Raw genomic sequence first — 21882 nt, 5'->3', positions numbered from 1 at the left:
TATTAATTATAATTAATTATTAATTATAATGATAGTAATTATTCATTACTCTCAGAGAAAGTAATGTGGAAATCATCTGCCCCACAGGTAGGGGGAGGGTATGGCATGGGGGAATACTGGGGTTTTTAGGGGTGGAGACTTGGCACTGGTGAAGGTAAGGGTGTTTCATTGTATGACCCAGACTTAAACCTGAAAGCTCTAATGATGATTCAATAAATAAAATTATAAAAAATGAGAAAAAAAGTAAGGTGGAGTTTATGCCCAATTCAATCAGCTAATCAGTGGCCAAATAAATAGCATTACTCCTACTTAAAAAAAATAGAAGTGTCCTAGGAACATGAGATAAAGGAAAAGTTTTCTGTTCAATGTCTACTTTAGGACGCAGGATTTCCACACCCACTTCCATCTGAGTCGGGACACAACTGAAAGGGAAAATCTACCATTGCCATCAACTTCCCAGAGTCCCCAAACTGATTATTGTACTCCACGTTGAAGCACCATCAAATAGAGGCCAAGTCTGGTCACTGTAGATTTCCTGGGTCTACATTCTGCCTTCTCTCTTTTCCCTTCTTAGATCTTGGGCAAAGTTCATTTCCAATTTGTTCCTCAGTTTCTTCATCTGTAAAATGTGGGCTCATAAAAAAATTCTAATTGTTGCCAGCATTATATAGTATTCACAATATGATTAGAAAAATATCTGATACATGCTAAATGCTAGATCAACATTAAATGGTTGAAGTATCCTTTGCATCTTTATTCATATTTCCAGGTAGAATAGCAGACTTATCCGATTTCCTCCTGGGCTTTCTTGGACATGGTTTTGTGGGTCAAGGGAATGACATATTCAAGCTAATTTTACTCATGCTCTCCTCCCTCATCAGCAGTCGTTGGGCTAAACCAGTCCAGTCTTGACTCAGAACCAGTAATGTTCGAGGTGAGGGGATGTTTTGCCAAGTTCTGTGGGACAGTCACTTGCTTGGGTGACATGGATCATTTCCTTGTTTGTTTGAGAATGTTTTTATTTCTTCCTTCAATCCAAATTATAGTCTTTAGGTACAAGATTTTTGGTTGAAATGATTTGGATATCAATCCATTTCATATTTGCTTGTAGAATTTCATTCAAGAAATCAGACATAAAAATTTTATGTTGTTTCCATATATTTGAGGTGTTGCTTCTCTAAATCCCTTGCTGCTTTAAATCTCCCAATCTATCCTGTCTCTCTCTGTATCAATTCCAATGTGCCTTGGTGGTGTTTGTGTTTATTTTGTTTGACATTCTTTGGGACCGTTGGATCCATGCATGTCTCTTTCCTCAGAATGGGGATTTTTTTCAACTATTCTCTCATCCTCACAAAAATCTTCCCCATTTTCTCTTTTTCTCTCCTGAAATATTTATGTCAGAGATTTTCCTCTTTTTCTTGAAAACATCTGAAAATTTCATTTTAAAAGCCACTTTTCTATAATCTCTTCCTTATTGATAATTCCCATGTGCCTTGGCTTTGTGGTCACTCATTTGATTTCCAGCTTCTTTTGTTCTGTTACTAAATTCTGAATATTGTTCTCTAATGCCTTCTTTTTCTCTTTGAATGAACAATTTCTTTCCTATCAATCTTTCCTTGAGTTTATTTAATCTCTCTTCCAGTGATTCCCTTGGTTCAGTGAACATCAAGAGGATGGTTGCTTTGCGGTTATCCTCAGTTAACTGTTCCAAATGTACGTTTGTATTCATCTGTTAAAGTGGCTGAATTCTTTCCTTGTACCATTATTCCTGGTGCTCCTGGGTGTGAAGGAAGGAGGGCTGTGCTGTGGGTTATCTGGTGCTTCTGCTAAGCTAGTGCTTATGCCTCTGCAGTGACTGTTGCCTCCTTTTTTTTTTTTCATTTTATTTTATTTATTTATTTATTTATTTACAGTTGTAGATTTACAATTTTTTGTGCTTGGGTTTCAATTATACAATGATCAGATACCCATCCCTCCACCAGTGCCCGTTTTTCACCACCATGGATAATATCCCTCCCACCCCCTCCCCCATCCCCCTCTGTCTCTGTGGCAGGGCAATCCCCTGTGTTCTCTCTCTCCATTTGGGTGTTGTGGTCTGCAAAAGAGGCATTGAGTGGCAAACATGTTCAGTCCATAGTCTACTTTCGACATGCATCTCCCCTCCTGGGAGGATCCTCCAAACATCCTTTATTTGGTGCTCCCTTCTCTATCTGAACTGCCCTTTCCTCTAGGATACCCGGCTGGCCTCTAAATTATGGAGTAATCCTCCTGGTGCTGATCTCAGCTATTCTTGGGTATTAATCTCATACTTTGTTACTTTATATCCCCCAGATGAATGCAATCTTTCTATGTCTATCCCTCTCTTTCTGACTCATTTCGCTTAGCATGATACTTTCCATATTGTACCACTTGTATGTAAATTTCATGACTTCATCTTTTCTAACAGCTACATAGTACTCCATTGTGTAGATGTACCAAAGTTTCTTTAACCAGTCATCTGTTCTTGGTGTTGCCTCCAATTTTTCTTTTTGGGTCACACCTGGCATTGCACAGGGGTTACTCCTGGCTCATTCACTCAAGGATTATTCCTGGCAGTTCGCGAGGGACCATATGGGATGCTGGGAATCGATCTCAGATTGGCCACGTATAAGGCAAACGCTTGTACTTGTACAGTGGCAAATGCCACTGTGCTATCACTCCAGCCCCCTCTGTTGCCTTCTGAGGATGTTTCTATGACACCTGCAGGATTAGAGCTGGGTCCTGAGCTCTTAACTCGGCATTAGATGAGCAGCAGAGCTGGTTTCTGGACAAATGAGAGCACATAGACAGAACTTGGGGTCCAGTCCTGTAGAATAACACTGTTTTGTCCTTTCTGCATAGCCTCAGGTAGTTTAGGTATATTGGGTTGCTCCATCACAGTGCTCCCATTCCTCTGTGTTTATTTGTAACTTCTTTCTTTGTGCTCTGTTGACTTGTAAATATTGTTTTTCTCTTCTCCCAAAGTCCTTTGCATAGTTTGCTCAGAGCAATGTCCTTTTTGTATGGACACAAGAAGACAGTACATGCTATGCTTTTGTTATGTGACTCTCAGTAATATTTTCCTCCTGGGCATCTGTTCTCTCACCTAAGCCTCAGCTGCCCTTTCTTCCTAGTGCCGCCCCAAGGCAGCGTCCCGATGAGGGACTGGATGGAAACAACGACAAGGGTTTGGCCATGGACAAATGCTGTCATGATCCAAAAAGTAATAACTAGATTATAATAAGAACTAGGGCTGGAGCAATAGCACAGCGGGTAGGGCGTTCGCCTTGCACACGGCCAACATGGCCGACCCGAGTTCAATTCCTCCGCCCCTCTCGGAGAGCCCAGCAAGCTACCGAGAGTATTCGATATGCCAGACACAGTAACAACAAAGTCTCCAATGGAGACGTTACTGGGCCCGCTCGAGCAAATCGAGCAATAAGAACTAGATTATAATAATTTAACTAATCTAATTGAATACAATTAATAATTATAATTAATTATAATAATTAATAACCAGTAAATAACTGGACCCTGCTAGGTTTAGGAATGATTAATCTGGCCTGGGCACTGTAGTCTGAGTCTGTGGCAAGATGTTCCCAGCAGAGCTGCCCTACAAGCCCCAATGTTATCTCTCAGTGTCCATACAAAAATAACTAGTACTGAGATGTTGATAGAGTTATTGGACTGAGGAAAGGAGAAAAACACCTTAGGAGGTACTTTGGCCTTGGGTAGTCAGGAAGGGCTTTGGAATACCTCTTAGGTAGTGTTCCCTTTGAACCTGGTGGGCCCTCAGCAAGGGCTTTCTTATGTTGATTTTGCTATCTGACTGGGTACAGTGTCAGCCCAGAGTGTGTTGGTGTGAGAGAGGAGAGAGCAGGGCAGCAAGATGGACCGTGGAGAGTATAGCAAGGGGGACACAGAGAGGAATGTAGTAGAATATAGGAACAGGCATGTGGAGAGAGAGCCCAGCTGCAAGATGGAGCATGGAGAGATGAGTGGGAGAGACAGAGGGAGATGGGAATGAGGGGCAGTGTTGGAGACAAGAATGGGAGGCTCAGGGAGACTGGGGCAGCCATGTGGAGAAAATGAAATAAACAGCATTTGATCAATCAACCGGCTTGACCCTCATTTCATCCACCATCTGCCCCATGGCCTGGGCCGCCCCGGTTGGGGGGTGGCTCAGGTCCCACAGAACCTGGGCGGCCAGGGGAAGAGCCATTGGGGCCATCCCCTGGCTACCCTCAGAGATTTATACACAGTCCCAGGACCAGAAGAGCAGGAGCCAGGAACAGTTTATCTGCTTGGCAGAGGGATTAGGAAGCCTGAACCTGGTCTCAATGGCATTGGGGGATGGGGAGGCAGGGGGCGGGGAAGATTTTAGCTGTAGAGAATTAAATGTTGATACTCTGAACTGTATCCACACAAAATATATATGTGTGACATGTGCATTGTATACATGTGTATTGACCTAGGGGGGACCCTGGTTGGGTCTCCATCTAACTTTCTCCTTCCCAGAAAAGAAGAAAAGTGTCTGACGAATAAAAGGATTTAATCAAGCCCATCTTCTGATTCTGCTCCCCCAGAAGACTTCCAGGCTCCTCTAAGGGCCCCTGATAAAAACAATGGAGTCCTATAAGGAAAGAAGAATCCATGGGGGCTGGGTGGAGTTGGCAGAATTCCTGCTGTGATTCAATTTCATAGTTGACCCTGGACTGGGATGATTTCCAGAGAGCAGTTGTGAAAATGGCTATATTGAGCCAACTCTATTTTTCTAAGTCACAGTGGAAGACAATTCCCTTTGGAGACATGGCAGGGGTTCAGGGAGGAAAGGGTTCTCACTGGCCAAAAAGCACACCCGACTGGCTTTTTACTGGACTTGGATTCCCAGGTACTGCAGGAGATGTGAAGGAGACATTGTTTTTTTGGTTTGTTTATTTTTTGCTTTTTTTTCCCCCAGAACATAGCACAGCGGTAGGGCATTTGCCTTTCGCGCAGCCAGCCTGGCCGAGCCGGGTTCAATTCCTCTGCCCCTCTTGGAATGCCCAACAAGCTACCGAGAGTATCTCGCCCACATGGCAATGCCTGGCAAGATACCTGTGACATATGATATGCCAAACACAGTAACAAGAAGTCTCAAAAATTGGAGACGTTACTGGACCCGCTTGAGCAAAATCGATGACCAACGGGAGGATAGTGTTTGTTTGTTTCCAGAACAGGGCCCAGACATTGTGAGTTTGAGTCCTGTTATGTATTCTGAGTGCCTTTGGGAAAGTCACTCATGTCTAGAAAACTTATAATTCCTGTAAGGTGACTATCATCTACTTGACTTAGTTACATGGGAAATTAACAGCCCTTGACTCAAAGGATTGGGCTAAGAGTCATCATGATTTATCTCTTGTTTTGTTCCTGTTATATTTGGGGATAGGTGGGCATCGTTGGGGACCACATCCAGTAGTTCTCAGGACATACGTCTGGTTCTTTGCTCATGAATCACTCCTGGCAGGGTCAGAGAACCATACGGAGTACCAGGGATCAAACCTGGGTTGGATGCGTACTTGACAAGCGACTTACTGTATCTAATGTCTTTCTGCCCACCCCCCCTCCGTTACATTTTTGCTGTGGACTCCTCTGGGCTCATCTCCTTGTTGATTCTTCATTCTGAGACGTAAGATGAAGAAGGGGCCATGTACTTTCTTGGTGTTGTGCTGGGGAAGGGGCATAAGCAATGAGGATAGAGGCACAGTTGTTCCCTTGCTTTGAGGGCAGAGATATTCCAACTCTTCATAAAGACACACGCAAACCACATGGCAGCAGGCAGGGTCATATAAACTCATCTGCAGGCCAGCAAATTATTTGGAACCATAATATAGCCTGCCACCACGTGATAAACATATCCCCCTTCTTCACAGAATAGTTATGAAGCCAAAGGAAGCCCCATGAAAGTTTATTGCAAACTATCAAGTTCTATGTTCATGGTAATTGATCCTATTCACTGCCAAGTTCTCTATGGGTCCCATAGAGGTAGAACGGATACATATTTGGTGATTGTCTCTATTTGTATGGAAAGCTATTTGTCTTCAGATATATTCCCCATATGTTTCGAGGACTATTCTGATGATTTCAGCATGCATTTCAAAAGAATAGAATCTAAAGTGTTGAGTTTGCCTGCAGGTGAATTTCCAGGCTGATCTTTTGGAAACTCAGAGTAACAGATTGTGACATTGTCTAGCTCTGCAACACCATTAATGACAGCATCTCCTGACTGGACCTGGCTTTGTGTCATTGGGACTGTGACCCCCTCATTGTTGGTCTAGTTGATCTTCCTACAGGAAAAGCCTTTTCCAGAATCACATCAAAGATCACACCCTCTGCAGACAATTGAGTTGTCCAATTTAGTTGGAAACTTGGGGATTCAGAAACAGTCAAAAGGTAGGAAGAATTCACTTAGACAGCTCTGAAATGTTGCTAATTAATGTACTTGATGAATTACATCGAAAGCCAATTACATGCTAGGCAATAATCAAACAATTTGCTCATTTATTGTTAATTCGTTTATCTGACAAATATTTATTGGCTATCTCTCATGTGCCAGGCACTAGAAGGAGTAAACAGAACACTCAGAATCTCTCATCATTAGGGACATTATCTTGGGAAAGGGGTTGACACAGGAGACTGATGATGTATTGCTACAAAAATCAAGGAAATTACTAAGTAGAATGGAGGTTACGAAAGAAGGGACTGTAACTTTATTTTATTGTACCATTTTGGGGGTCTCCCAAGCAGTTGTCAGGGCCACTCCTAGTGGTAGTCAAGCAGACTTGGTTCCATGCTAGGAACCCCAGCAGTACTGGGGGCTACCACAGCTACCTGAAAAGTGTCCAGGAGTTTCTGCCTTTACCCAGTGGTGGTTGGGGTGGGGTTATGGTGGTGCTGCGGATCAAACTTGGATCCTTGTACATATCAGGTGGGTGCCTGACTATCTTCCAGACTCCAGGGTGGAGACAATAGTGTATAATAGTGTAGCTGCGAAGGTCTGATTGAGAGAGGCCTATCAGAGGAAAGAATTGATAGAAGCGAGAGAGAAGGATTTGTAGAAGAGCAATGCATGCAGAGGGAAAGGTGTGAATACTGAGAGGTGGGGCGATGCATGACATACAGGGATTGGGGGTGATGGGGGAGCTGCCAGGAAGACTCTGGGGGCGGGGGGGGCATAAACTGCAAGGAGAATAGTAGGAGATGTTCTTGGGCAGGAGCAGGTTGGGTCTTGGAAGCCATTCTGAAGCAGAAATGATCTAAGTGAATGAGAACTCCACCACTAATATTCCAAGAATAGCAAGCTTCTCAACAGCAAAAAATGGGGTACGCTGATGTTGATTTGGTCAAAATATGCCATAATTTATGCTTTTGTGAAGAATGGTCTTGGGAAAACTCTTGGAGAAGAAGAAAATTTGGAGTTCAACAAAGAGCAGATGCTCTTCCTCATCTTTCCCGACCATATAGACTGTCTTAGAATCACACAGCTATTACTTTGATATTAAATCATGGACTCTCCAATGTCAAAGGCTTTCTTAGGGCATTCTCTGGGCCAGGATAGCCTGTCCTTCTCAAAGGAAACCTCTTCCAAACACAACACAAATGTCTTCTCATGTGACATGGTCAGCATCACACAGCAGATGAATCCATTCTGTTCCTCCAGCAGCTTCTCCAGACTCCTAGCCACCACCACTCACTACCCCGGGCCAGGTCAGGAATAGGGAAACTCTCATATACCATAGGCCATTTGGATGCTCACCATACTCACCACATCACTTGAGAGTCATCCAATACAGGCAGATTGAACAGACACGAGTCTGGCTCATCATTTACCAGGACCAATTACTTTAGGCCTGACATGGCCCACAGGTCAACATTTCCCACCATAATAATGTCCTGTGCTGAGATCCTTCCTTTCTGCCTCTGATTTTTGATTTCTAGAATGTTTGGAAATTGATGACTATCTCATACATCTTTGTATATAAGTCTGTGAACAAAAACAGGTACAAAATAGTTACTCAAAAATGGTAACTCGGGGGCTGGAGTGATAGCACAGTGGGTAGGGCGTTGCCTTGCAGGCAGCCAGTCCGGGTTCGATTCCCAGCATCCCTTATGGTTCCCTGAGCAGGGGGTAATTCCTCAGTGCAGAGCCAGGGGTAGCCCCTGTGCATCGCCGGGTGTGACCGCTCCAAAAAAAAAAAAGCCAAAAAAAAAATGGTAACTCAGGATCTCCTTTTCCTCTGTTGAGACTGAAACTTTACAAAATTAGCATTTCTTGTAGAATGCTCGTATAGATGAATGCTAAATACTGGATACGTATTGTTGTTTGTTTTGTTTTGCTGCCACCATTACAACTCTTCTTTGGGGGACACAATTTTGCCTTTTTTTGGTGCTTGGTTTTATTTTAACCTATTGAATAAGACTAACCCCAAGCATAGATTCAGACCTGGATTAATGACCCAAAATAGGTAAACTGGGTGAAATAGTTTTCTTTTCTGTATCAAGATTGTAGAGTTAAGATTTCCATGGAGCAATATTGCTGTCAAATGCAAAAACCTCTTTTAATGAAGCCAAGCATTTAAGTGTTGGTTAAATCAGTGAGGAGTGAGGAAAAATGAAGCAGAAAAGGAGGGACAAAGGGGAAGAGGAGAAGAAAGAAAGAGAGAAAGAGAAAGAAAGAGAGAAGTACAGAAAGAGAGGAAGGAAAGAAAAAGAATGAAAGAAAGAAAGAAAGAAAGAAAGAAAGAAAGAAAGAGAGAGAGAAAGGAGGAAGGAAAGATGACAGTGATGGGAAAGATCAGATAGCATCATTTGAACTACTGAGCTCCATTAGCCTAAAGAATAGTCAATATTAATATTTGGAGTTACATGAACCAATATATATATTGCAAAAGCTAAATTTGGCTTCTACCATTTGCAGTCGAAGTGTCAAGATAAATACAATATTATTTCTGCCCCATCCTCTTGGGGGACAGAAGGTTCTGATAAGTCTGGGAAGAACATAGTTTAGCCACGAGTCTCCCAAACTTATTTGCTGATCTATTCCTTTTTAGCAGTAACAAGTACTCTTTTATGCTTTGTGAAACACAGGGCTGAAACATTTGCTATCCTAGATGGAGAGAGCATACATTTGATTAAAAAGGAAAAAGTCGATTAATAGGTAGAGGGACAGATATTAGAATTCAGATCTCACTGACATTGAGACACATTCTCCTTGCCAGTTGATGATTGTTACAAGGTATGTGGGCTGGAGAGATAGCACAGCGGTAGGGCGTTTGCCTTGCACGCAGCCAACATGGCCGACCCGAGTTTGATTCCTCCGCCCCTCTCGGAGAGCCTGGCAAGCTACCGAGAGTATCTCGCCCGCATGGCAGATACTGGCAGAGCCTGGCAAGCTCCCCGTGACGTATTGGATATGCCAAACACAGTAACAACAAAGTCTCCAATGGAGACGTTACTGGGCCCGCTCGAGCAAATCGATGAACAATGGGAGGGCCTTTACCTTTTACCTTTTTACCTTTACCTTTTACCTTTTTACTTGCGGGGGGGGGGGGTCGCATCTAGTAGTTAAAATTATCTGTCAGGCCAGATAGATAGTGTAGCAGGTGAGGCACTTTTCTTGTATGTGGCTAACCTTGTTTGATCCCTGGCACCCCACAAGTTCCCCTGAGCATTTCCAGAAATGATCTCTGAGTGCAGAACAAAGAGTAAATCCTGAGCATCATTGGGTGGGAACATCCCCCCTCAAATATTTCGTGGAAAAGGGAACTCTGTCAGAAGAAGTAAAAAAAGGAACTGGAGTGCTAGTGCAGTGGGATGGGTGCTTGCCTTGCATGCAGCCAACCCATGTTTGATCCCCAGCATCCCTGAGGCCTTCAGGACTGATTCCTGTGTGCAGAGCTAGGAGCAAATCTTAGCTTCATTGGATGTGACCCCAAAAAACAAAAATAAAAACCTCACAACCTCACATCTTTATTGAGGTATAATTGAAAAATGTATGTGTGTATGTGTGTGTTCTTAATGTATGTAATTATTGTCAGCAAACACTAGATCTTGAAATCTAGATGAGAGTAATTCAGTTCTGTAGGTATTAACCAGGAATTTCTCCTGCCTTCTTTTTTGTTGAGTTTTGTTTGAGGAATAAATCACTGGCAGAGTGAGAGGTTGCTGGCAGGGTGAGAGGTCACTCCAGCAGAACACAGGGACCCACGTGGTGCCAGGGAGTGAACCTGGAGCTCCCACACGTCAAGCAAGTGCTCCAGCCCTCTGAGGATCTCTGCACTCATCTCTTTCTGTTGCAGTACACTCTATTACATTATAGCATTTGTCTTAAAATGATCAAATGCACATTTCTATACAAAAGCCTGTGTGCCTGGGGAAGGTATTAAATGAAATTGCTGTGAAAACGGAGAACAGTTCTATACCTGTGTTTCTTGTTTCCTCTCAAGCTTGCCAGCCAGGACTAAGTTAAACTCACGCAGAACCTTTACTCGCCCCATATAGATGTGAAACAACTGACTGCATCATAGCAGGATATTCAAGCAGTTAATCAGAGAGGATTTCTTGGGGCTGGAGTTATAGCTCAATAGGTAGGGCATTTGCCTTGCATGCAGCTGATCCAGATTTGATTCCCAGCATCCCATATGGTCCCCTGAGCACCGCCAGAAATCATTCCTGAGGGCAGAGCCATGAGTAACCCCTGTGCATTGCCAGGTGTAATCCAAAATGCAAGAAAAAAGAGAGGATTTTCTTGATCAAGATTTAAGAAAACTGAATACAATAGGGTTAAATGAGTGTCTCCCCTGCACAACATTCATGGTTGAAGTATACACCACATACACACACACATACACATATGTGTTTAATTTGGGAGTTGAGACCAAATTCAAGTTTCCCAGCTCTGAATGTGCTGATGATTATTGGTATTTTACACCATTGTTCCCTGACTTTTCAAACACAAAGCACTTTTGGGGACTTGCACACATCAAAGGACTAATGCTGCAAGAAACACGTTTTGGGTTGGGTCTATCTACACTGCCATCTTTCAAAACATTTTCGAAATTCTAATGATGGAATTTGTTATAGCAAGCTGTCAAAAGAAACAAATTGATTCATACTTTTATCCAGCAGATCACTGAATATAGGTACCACTATTAAACAGCTTTGCCAGTTTAAAAGAAATTTCACTGGGTATACATGCACATAAGCATAACTTCAGAAGGTCACACATCCTTTACCCTAACAGATTCTGTATCCAAGGGCATGGATTTGAATCCTTGCAAAGTCATACCCCAGTACCACTTAATTGTGTTCTGTTCTACCCTTAATTCTCCCCTCTACCCAAGTTTTTTGCCCAAGCCTTAGTACTTCCATTCTTTATATTTTCTATGCCTATTCTTGCACATGCGCGCACGCGCACGCATGCACACACACACACACACACACACACACACACACACACACACTGCGTTTGCTTATTTGCCCTTTTCTGCACCTCATTAGCGCATGCTCAGTTGTCTGTGCTCTCCTCCCTTAGCCTGGATCCTCTTTGCCAGTTGTGTTTGGGGGGTGGGGTGGGGAACGGCTATTATGGACAGTGGGAGAATGCTTAGCGCCTAGAGAGTTAGGGTATTAATCCCAGGTGCCTCCATGTCGGCAGGTCTCTTTTGTGATCACCTCCTGTGCTGTCACCCGGTTGAGTTCCTTTTGCCAGCTTCCTGTGTATCTCTTGTCATTTTCAACAAGGAGAATTGGACGGTAAGTTCAGTTTTAGAGCCCGTCCTGTCTCTGCTGGCAGCACTTCTCACCATCATGTTCGTCTTGTAGGCTTCATAAAAATTGCAAACATAGCATTTCCCGGCAATATCCTCTACTTCCTGCACAAGTTTCCTGCTCCCCAGCCAGCTCAGCTGCTTTGTAAAGCCTTAACCCTCCTCTGTGAACCAACCTGGGCTCTTTTGTCTCCTTCTCCTTGGACTTTTATGGGATTTCCTTTTGCACAACTCATTTGCTAATAACCATTCACTGCCACCAATCATAATTTCTTATCTTTCACTCCAATACTGCCACTTCTTGCTCTAGGTCCTCAATTCTTTCCTCCTGGAGGCTAAAGGACAGAAGCTGTATTTTTTTAATTTTTTTTGTTTGTATTATGGGTCACACCCAGCAATGCTGGCACTCCTGGCTCTGCACTCAGAAATTACCCCTGGTGGTGCTCAGGGGACCATATGGGATGCTGGGAATCGAACCCTGGTCGACCTCATGCAAGGCAAAAGCCTTACCCGCTGTGCTATTGCTCCAGACCCATAAGCTGTATTTTTAAAAAAAAATTTAAAATTCATTATTATAAAGTTATCAGCAATAATTAATTACATTCAATATTTCTACACCAATCCCACCACCATTACACCTCCTCACCACCAGTATTTTGAAGTTTCCCACCACCACTCTAGTCTTCCCCACAGGCAGATGCTAGGTATTTTGTTATGAACTGCTTGCTGTGAATAGTACTTGTTGTGTAAGGATCTATCTCACAGTGATTCAACAAAAACAACCAAAAGTAAGATGTATCTCGTGGCCATTGAAAGAGGACCCACGTTCCTGGGGAGGTAAAAATTTAAATGAGGGGCTGGAGTGATAGCACAGTGGGTAGGGTGTTTGCCTTGCACATGGCCCACCCAGGTTTGATTCCCAGCATCCCATATGCTCCCTTCAGCACTGCCAGGAGGAATTCCTGACTCCAGAACCAGGAGTAATCCCTGAGCATCAGTGACCCAAAAAGAAAAAATAATTAAATATTGGGGTCTGGAGCCATCTTGCAGTGAGCTGCTCGGTTCCAAGATTCATAGGTGAGTCTCTGGGTCATGGCCATTAATGCGCTTAAATAGCACCTGGAGGCAGTTCATGGGCATGACAAAAACAGGGAGATGGGAAGGGATGGTCTAGTCCCGACCCCCTGAGGCTTGGCGTTTTTAGTCACTGGTCCCACATATCAGGGTTTTTCAGCAGATTAAGTCTCTTGCATGGGGCACCCACCGTGAGGGTGGTGGAGATTGGTTTCTGAAGGTTTGGGGCTGCCGGGGTTCATCTGGTGCAGGTGGAGAGGAATAGCCTGCTCCCGTCTAAGGTGCCTTGGTGAAATCAGCCGGTCACAAAGTCTGGAACCAGCCCTGCAGCGAGCTACTCAGTTCTGAGATTCATATGTGAGTCCATAAGCTGTATTTTTAAAACAAGATTCTTCCCCATTCCAGGCATTGAAATGACCAAAAGCCATTCTAGTTTTGCTAATTTACATAGTAGAGCTGGGATTCCCACCCGGGCCGGTGACCCCAGAACCCTGACTTTGATGCACTGTGCTCTCTGACACTGCATTGGGATCTCCCAACCTGTCAGTGTCTTTGGGATGATTTGGAGGATGTCACTTCTGTAAATGCAGCCACATCTGCCCAGGGTGTGGGCAGGGCTCCCAAAGGAAACAATAGCTTCAATTATAAACCCAGCAGAAACCATCTAAGTGGAAATCATTAATCTTGATTCCCTTGCCTTGCTTCCTGAGGACATGAGGAGTGATAGAATCACTATCCCTGCATCCAGAGTGTGGGGACCCAAATGAGATGAGACTCACTCTCTGTAGAGGCCCCACTGATGAAAAACTTCGAGCCCACCCTCTGCCCAGCTCCAGATGAGCCTGAATCCTGAGAGGGTCCCCCCACTACTGGAGAGAGTCCAAAGCAGAGACCCACAGCAAAACAGGGAACTGGACACAGCACTGAGATTTCTTTGAGGATACAGCTCACATCTGCACAGAAAAACCAGTTTGGAATATTTATGAGACTGCCCAGAATCCAGCATAAACAAACTAGTGTGGGCTGAGTGCTGATAGGGACAAACCCTCTTGGAGAGAAATAACCCAAGGCTCCCTGGCTGGTGATCCTAAGCGGGATTGGCCTGTGTTTTACTCAAACTGTGTTTTAATTTGATTTTTTTTCTTTGCACCAGATTCCAAGAGAATCAAACTTGGGGAGAATTCATAGTAAAATAGTTTTTTTAATTGAATCACCATGAGATACAGTTTCATGTTTGAGTTTCAGTCATACAATGATCAAATGTCCATCCCTCCATCAGTATGCATTTCCCACCACCAATATCCCCAGTATCCCCCCGCCCCCATCCTACCCTGCCTCCATGGCAGATAATTCCCTTCATACTCGCTCTCTACTTTTGGGCATTATTACAATACAGATACTGGAAGGACATAATATTTGGTTCTTTATCTACTTTCAGCACGCATCTTCCATCCTGAGCGATCTCTCCAACCATCAGTGACTCAGTGGTCCCTTCTCTATCCCAGCTGCCATCTACCCAAGCTCATGAGACAGGCTTTCAACCATGGAGCAATCTTCCTGGCCCTTGTTTCTACTGTTGTAGAGTGTTAGTCTCATATTATGTTATTTTACATTCCACAAATGAGTGCAGTCACTCTATGTCGGTCCCTCTCTTTCTGACTCCTTTCACTTATCATGATACTCCCCATATCCACTCACTTATAAGCAAATTTCATGACTTTATCTTTTCTAACAGCTGCATAGTATTCCATTATGTAGATGTACCAAAGTTTGAACAAACCAGTTGTTTGTTCTCGGGCATTCGGGTTGTTTCCAGACAAAATATAGATTTGAGCTTCCCTTGAAGAAGCAGGTGAGCTGACATTGTGGGCTTCTAATCCCTAAAGGATATGTGCTGTTCCATCTTCCAGAGTCCTCACTCATCCCCACTGTTTTCCCAGCTCTGAGGTCCAGGACCCTTGACTATATTATATTGGGTGTCTGTTCACATTTTCCTTGAGGTAGAGAAATCAGTCTGCTGGTGGCCTGATGTTTTACTTAAGCTAACTGCTTTGTGCTCTAGGCTTCTGAATAGGCAGTCCCTACCTTCTTCCAAATGCTACATTTCATGACATTGAAGCTTTGCAAGAAATTGGGATCTCAACTTGGCATCATGGAACGATGACTGGGCTCAGACCAAATCAAGAGACTTAGAGGTCTGTGCCTGAAGCCCTCACAGCCCCTCATGACTGCCTGTTCCTGCAAGGTGAATTGAGTCCTCTGAACCCCCATGGTCTCATCCATGAAACGAAAACTAAGTAGCACCATCCTATAGGCTTTTTCGAGGATGAACAGAGCTAATTCCATATGCATCTAATAGATGTTATAAAAGTTCAGGGAACCGGAATAACATGTCTTTTTATATAGCGCTCTGATTGTTCCGGTCTTCATGTTTCCCACTTAATTTGTGCCTCACAGCTCCTCCCCTTGGCTTCCATAAGCTTTTCAAATGTTAGAATGAATATTTCTCCCTTCTGACTTTGACATGCCTTGGATATACATGCCCTCTGCTTAGCTTGGATAATAAAGAGGTTATACTCCTGACCCTGCACCGTATGCTTTAAATAATTCATCGCTGCCTCTTCTGGTGCATATCCCCCACCCTTCCCTCTGCCTTCCCCCATGACCTTGATTCTGAGAAAAGAGCAAAGGAGTTCTTCTTATGATTAAAAACAACAATAATGAGGGAGAATTCCTGAGCTGCTATTATGGGCACCCTCATCCACGGTGGACTCTCAGTGAGCATTTTAAGTTCAGAGTGACCATATGAAGAGAGTGGATAATCTGTGGCTCAGTAACCCTATGGAGCGTAAACACTTAAAACAGCAACACACATTCACTACCTCACACACATTCAGTGCTTCACACACCACCTCACAGAAATTCACTACCTCACACACATTTAGTACTTCACACACTACCTCACACACATTCTCTACCTCACACATTCACTACCTCACACATATTGACTACCTCACACACATTCTCTACCTCACACACATAATTTGGGATGGTTAATTCTAAATGTCATGTTTGGTTGTGGTCTCATGTGAAGGCCTGACAGATTCTAAAGGAGTCTCTTCCAAATCGTTTCATTCTCACAGTTTACAGTTGGTGCTTTCCAAGGGTCTTCCTTCCATTTGGATCACTCTCCAACAGTGTCTTCTTAACAGTATGGTCAGATTCTCCCAGACTCATCTGAGCGAGAGCAAGAAAGAGGCAGACGTTCCCCTCTGAGCTATCTCGGGAGTCCATTATTTCAGCATATCCTTTTGGTTATATATATTGGCTCTATTCCTTTTCAAATAGGGCAATAGAACCAGTAGTAGGAACCTTTGGCCACCATCTTAGAGGCTGGCGAGCACAGGGGGAATCCCTCTATCTATGTGAATTATGGAGCAACAAAGCCTGGAAAGGGCAACAATTACTTAGACGACATCCGATGGGTGCCACTAGCAGATTCAAACCGGATGTGTTCATTAGTGGTTATGCAGCTGTATACTCCGAACCACTCTGCCATACTACAGTTCAATGTTTTAAAAAACCACAAAGCACCATGAAAATATATTATTTATTTATTTTTTGTTTTGGAGGCCACACCCGGCAATGCTCAGGGGTTACTCTTGGCTCTACATTCAGTAATTACTTCTAAGTGGTGCTCAGGGAACCATATGGGATGCCAGGATCAAAGCTGGGATTAAAAAAAAAGTGCCCTGTCTTCTGTACTATCTCTTTTGCCCTACTATTTTATAGATTATTTTATGAATAGGCTTAATTTTTTTCTGGTTAGAGAATATTTGTTCATTAATGAATGAACCTTACGACAGTGGCCTTGGGATTCTTACATTTGTGCGATTATCTCAGACAAATGTGTTGGCCCAATTCTCAATCCTAATAAAGGGCAAGGCAGGACACAAATCAAGGGCTGGGCAGATGCTGGTTTAGTGTTAGTGTTTTTCTACCACCTATAAGGTGGTTTTGTGTTTGCATTGTGTTTCTTCAGAGCATCTTGAAGCAGTCCAGAGAAATGAAGCGACTTCCCACAGGCTAAGAGAATAGACTGGCAAAGACACCAGCTTCCCCTTCAAAATGACTCAGAGTCCTGGAAAAGGCAGCATTCAGACCCGCAAGAAAGACTCAGCCAGAGTCATGCTTCAGATCTCACCAAAATTTGAATAAGTGGGCCTCCCATGAGAGCTCCCCCATCCCCTCATCCCCCATGTTCCAGATACTTAACAAAAACCATTGCCATCCAGGGCCAACAAGCACAGGAAAAATTTCTTAAGCTAACCATTCAAAAGAAAAACACTAACCCAAATCACTATAAGATGACTCTTCATATCCATGGGGATAACGTGTATCAATGCAACAATAAGAACAAAATAATAAGTTCCAATGAGGATGTGGCAGAAAGTGAGATGGGGCCTCCACTAAGGCTGAGGGGTGAGTCCTCCAAAAATTAAACATAAAATTATCACTTTACAGTCAGCCATAATATGCTCTTGTGGTTTCATTCCCCAAATAACTAAAAGCAAGGGCCCAGGGAGATCTGGTGTGTCTTGCTCATGACAGCATTATCCATACGTGCAAAAGTCCGGAGGAACCCTGTGTCCAATGCAGGATGGCTAAGCAAATATATCATGTTGTTCCTGGACAGTGGAATCATTTCTCACCCAAACTTGGGGTGTCGTATTCAGCAAATGAAACATCCCCACCCCTAGGGGGAAAGGAAGAATCTGATGCCACAATATAGATGACCCTTGCAGATGTTATTCTAAGTGGAACAAGATAGTCCTAAACAAGCTGGTTCTGAAAGGGGAAATGCCCTGAGATCCCACTGAGCCGAGGGGCTCAGCACTTTCTCGACCCCTTTCTGATCATGACTCTCCTCCAGCTGTTTCCTTCCTGTGCTTCCCCACAGCGCCAGTTGGCCCCCTAGTCTCATGCCATGGCCCCCATTGTCTTTATTTACACCTTTGGCCCCCTTGAGGGGGTGTCCAGGGGGCCACAGGGGCTGGGTATATGGTTCCAGATGTATAGGCATCTCACTGTGGTTTGGGTTAGTGTTTTTCTTTTGAAATGCTTGTATCCAGGATGAAAAATGCTTATATCCAGATCCAAATGCATCAAAAGAGAACTAAATGGGGGTTTTCTGGGTTTGGGTGTTGGGGAGTGGGTTTGGTGCAAGGGAGAGTACAGGGAACTATTATTTAAACGTAAGGAGTTTCTGCTTTGCAAGATGAATGTTCTGGAGATGATTGATGAGAGTCACACAGCTGTGTGAATGAGCTTAATGCTTCAGGTATGAGCTCCTAAATGTGGATATGGTTCATGTTACCTGTATTCTCCGCCCGCCAATGCCCTGCATGCAGCTGACCCTGCTTTGATTCCCAGCAGACTACGGTCCCCTGAGCAACACCAGTTGCATCCTTGGTGATGGCACCTGAGTACCACTGGACTGGGTCATCTCTGGAACTGCAGGACCCAAGCAACACTGCATCCTCAGACCCATGGATTTAACTGCAAGTCTGACTGAACATCTCCAGGAAGGTCCCCTGGGCCTCTTTCTTGAGCACTGCTTTCATGCTCCCCCAACTATTGCCCCACCATTGAACTGCATGTTGAAGTCAGTCCCGGATCATACTCATCTTGCAGAAGCAGGAACAGAGGCTCAGACAGGCTCTGTCACTTCTCAGCTGGGTTCAGCTGTGAAGACACAGGACCCAAGAATTTAACTCAAGTTCTTCTCACAGCCACAGGCAGCCTCTTCTTCTCCAGCTCCCGGATTGGCAGCTAGAGGGGGGCCTGGTCACCACTTCACCAGGGCTAAGGCAGCAATTTGTCAGTCAATGAAAGCCTGGAAGAGGCAATTGACTTTTCTGGTCTGCAGCCAGGCTGGGGAGGAGGAAGCCCCAGGCCACTGCACATCTTGAGGAGGAACAGCTGAAATCAAGAGCTACCTTGAGCTCGTTCTCAGGAAAAATCCCAGGCGGGCCTCAGTTGCACAGCTGGGATAATTGGCTGGACTGGAACACCAGCAAAGACATTTATGGGTTCAACTGCTACCATTGAATACTTTCCCGTGCCAGCTGGACCAAATGCCCTCTGTTTGTAAAACTCCCTCCCATGCTGGGATTCGGTTTTGTTTAACTCACAAGTGGGAGGGGAATAGTAAGTAAGGGTCATTGTAGTTCTGGGAACAAGGGGGGTGGACGCTGCTGCCGTGGGGGAGGGTGGCTGTCCCCCTTTCCCTTCTTTGCTTCCCAAGCTTTGTGCTGGCACTTTCCACCTGCAGCCCCTTGCTGGGAAAAGTGACACTTTAATTCAGAGCAAGTGAAAGGGAGGCTCAGCTGGGCTTAATGAGAAGTGACCTGGGAACACGCAGGATTAACCAAGGGGATTGTAAAGGACTGTGTAAATATCAAGCACTGGCCCTCGGCGGGGGGAGCTGTGAGCTGGGTGCCAAGCCGCAGGAGTTCCCAAGTTGAGACTGAGCTAGTAGATTTGCAACCACTAAGATTTGGGACTTACTGTTGAAGACAGACAAACTGATTCCGGAAAGAGCTTCCAGGCCTTTCTGGGCCAGTTAAGAGTTTCCTATTGGTTAGAATTCTCATTTCAATTCCAATGTGTGATTTCTTCACCTCACTTCTCTCGCTCTGCCCACACCCCCAAGCAGTTCTCCCACACCAGCTGGTTTTCCTTCAGTTCATCTCATTTTAACATCATCTATCTGGAGAATAGTGTCAAGTCCCACCCTTCAAGGCTTCGGTCTCACTAGACGCCTCTGCCCCCCCACCCAGTATTTGGCTGCCAATCTAAGTCTTATTGCCACTAGTGCTTTTGAGCTATAGGTGGAAGATTCCAAGGACAGGGCTTATTCCTTGGGTTGGATTGATTTGCTCAAGCAACTCATAACACTTGGGAATACATTTTCCTCTCCTTAAGTGTCCACCCGTATGCCAACCCAGGCTCTCAGAACCACACTTTTGGAGTTTTATGGGGGCTTCATGACAAAGGTGCAGTCAATGACATTACTGACCATTGATGACTGAGCAGCTTGGTGGTTTGAGGAGAGGGGAAGAACCAGAAGTTACAGCACTGTTATGACTTCTCTTGGCCATGGCCATCATCCTGCAGTTAGTGAGGGTCTTTCTGAGAGTCATTGCGCAGAGTAAGACCTTCTTGTCCTCTTACCCCTTGGGAAATTCCATAGTTCTTAGGAATTCTAAGTCAGGAACTGGGCAAAAGATCAGATAATAAATAACACAAGCTGGATTTAAACAGTGGGACTGAGAGCCCTGGTCAAGGAAGAGAGGAAGACAAAATCATCCTTATGAAAAATGTGATCTTAGTTCTTTGATTCTGAATTTTCACACACAGTGGCTAAGAGCTTTGTAGCTGGACACACCACCTTTCCCCCACACCCAGCTTCTATCGCTTGGGACTTGGGTTTGCCTCTTCACCTCTCTGAGCCTCATAGTCCCCCTGTAGGAAAGGTGTTAATAATGCTTACCTTAGGGAGTGTTGGGGAGCTAGAGAGGATTCACCCAGTATACAAAGGATTAAAATTATATTATTGGCTATTGGAGACTGAACAACTTAGTGGTTGGGGAAAGGAGGGTCATGTGTGCTGTGTTGAATGCCTTCAGTACCCAGCATGGAACTTATAAATGACATAGGCTCCACAACCATATGTGGAGCATCATTCTAGTGCTTATGAAGAACAGCCAATCACTAATGGCTCTGGAAAGCACCATGGTCGGGCCATACTTTTCAGTATGACTCATCTTGCTTTTCTCCTACAACAGGAATTGGCAACCGTTTTTTCTATAAAGGGCCATGCTTTAAATATTTTTGACTTTGCATGCCAGATGGCTTCTATATCAACTGTATAACTCAAAAGGAGTATTCTGTAAACAAATGGGCACAGCAGTGTGCCAATAAAACTTTATTGAAAAAACTAGACGCCAGATTGAACTGGAACCATAGATCCCAGTTTGCTAACTCATGTCTTAGCCCACTTTTCTCGCTGCTTCTTTATGATCCAGTCATTGTGCTGGGTTAAAGTGAGGGGTGACCATGCCAGATTCTTCCACTTGGATGTCAGTACCTCCAAGTTAGGATGCTTTGTGAAATTACTCTTTATGTCTCCAAATGTTCTCAAAATAGCAAGCTCAACATATTCATCTTTTTTGAATGAGCATGGGATGCTTTTCTGAGACACAGACCTTGGAACATGAAAGGCACAGGATTCAAGGTCACAAATATGTGGGTTCAGATGCTGGTGGTTTTGGGTACAAATGATTTCACTTCTCTAACTATTTCCCAAGACTTTAAGCAGACACGAGACTGGGGAAATAACTCAATGGGCTGGAGAGCATGTTTTGCATGCAGGACCTAGGGCTTGATTCTCAGCACTGCAAAGTTCCCTGAGCACCACCAAGAGTAAACCCCAACCCTCATTGGGATGACCCCAAAACAGAAAAACTGATATTCGAACAGTGCCACTTTTACAGACTTTTGGAAGGACTCAGTGAGACGATGCACGAAAAGTGTTAGTGGTTTGCTCAGCAGGTAGAATACAGTGTTACCAATTAAATCCCTCAACTAGGAACAAGATACCCCAGATGGCCAATAAACATTTGTGATGTGACATGCACACATCAGGGAAATCTCTTTCCCTGGGCCCTGGTTTCCAGGTCTGCCAAAATGGGCAATAAGAAAAGGTGTTATGCGGGGGAGGTGTCTTGATGCCCTGATGACATGGAATGACTTTGCACCCCTCAGGAATCAGACAGGTTCTCGGCAGCAGGGTTAATTCACAGGTATCACCCCCACCTCCTTGTCACCTCCTTAGTAAACCCCATCCTCTGATTCCCACCCCATCCTTCCAGTCAGAGTTCATTCATCTGCCCACGGTGTTCATTTACTTGGCCACTCG

Source organism: Sorex fumeus, unplaced genomic scaffold, assembly GCF_029834395.1.
Source record: "Sorex fumeus unplaced genomic scaffold, SorFum_2.1 ptg000083l, whole genome shotgun sequence".
Taxonomy (NCBI): domain Eukaryota; kingdom Metazoa; phylum Chordata; class Mammalia; order Eulipotyphla; family Soricidae; genus Sorex; species Sorex fumeus.
This window is presented reverse-complemented; position numbering follows the sequence as displayed.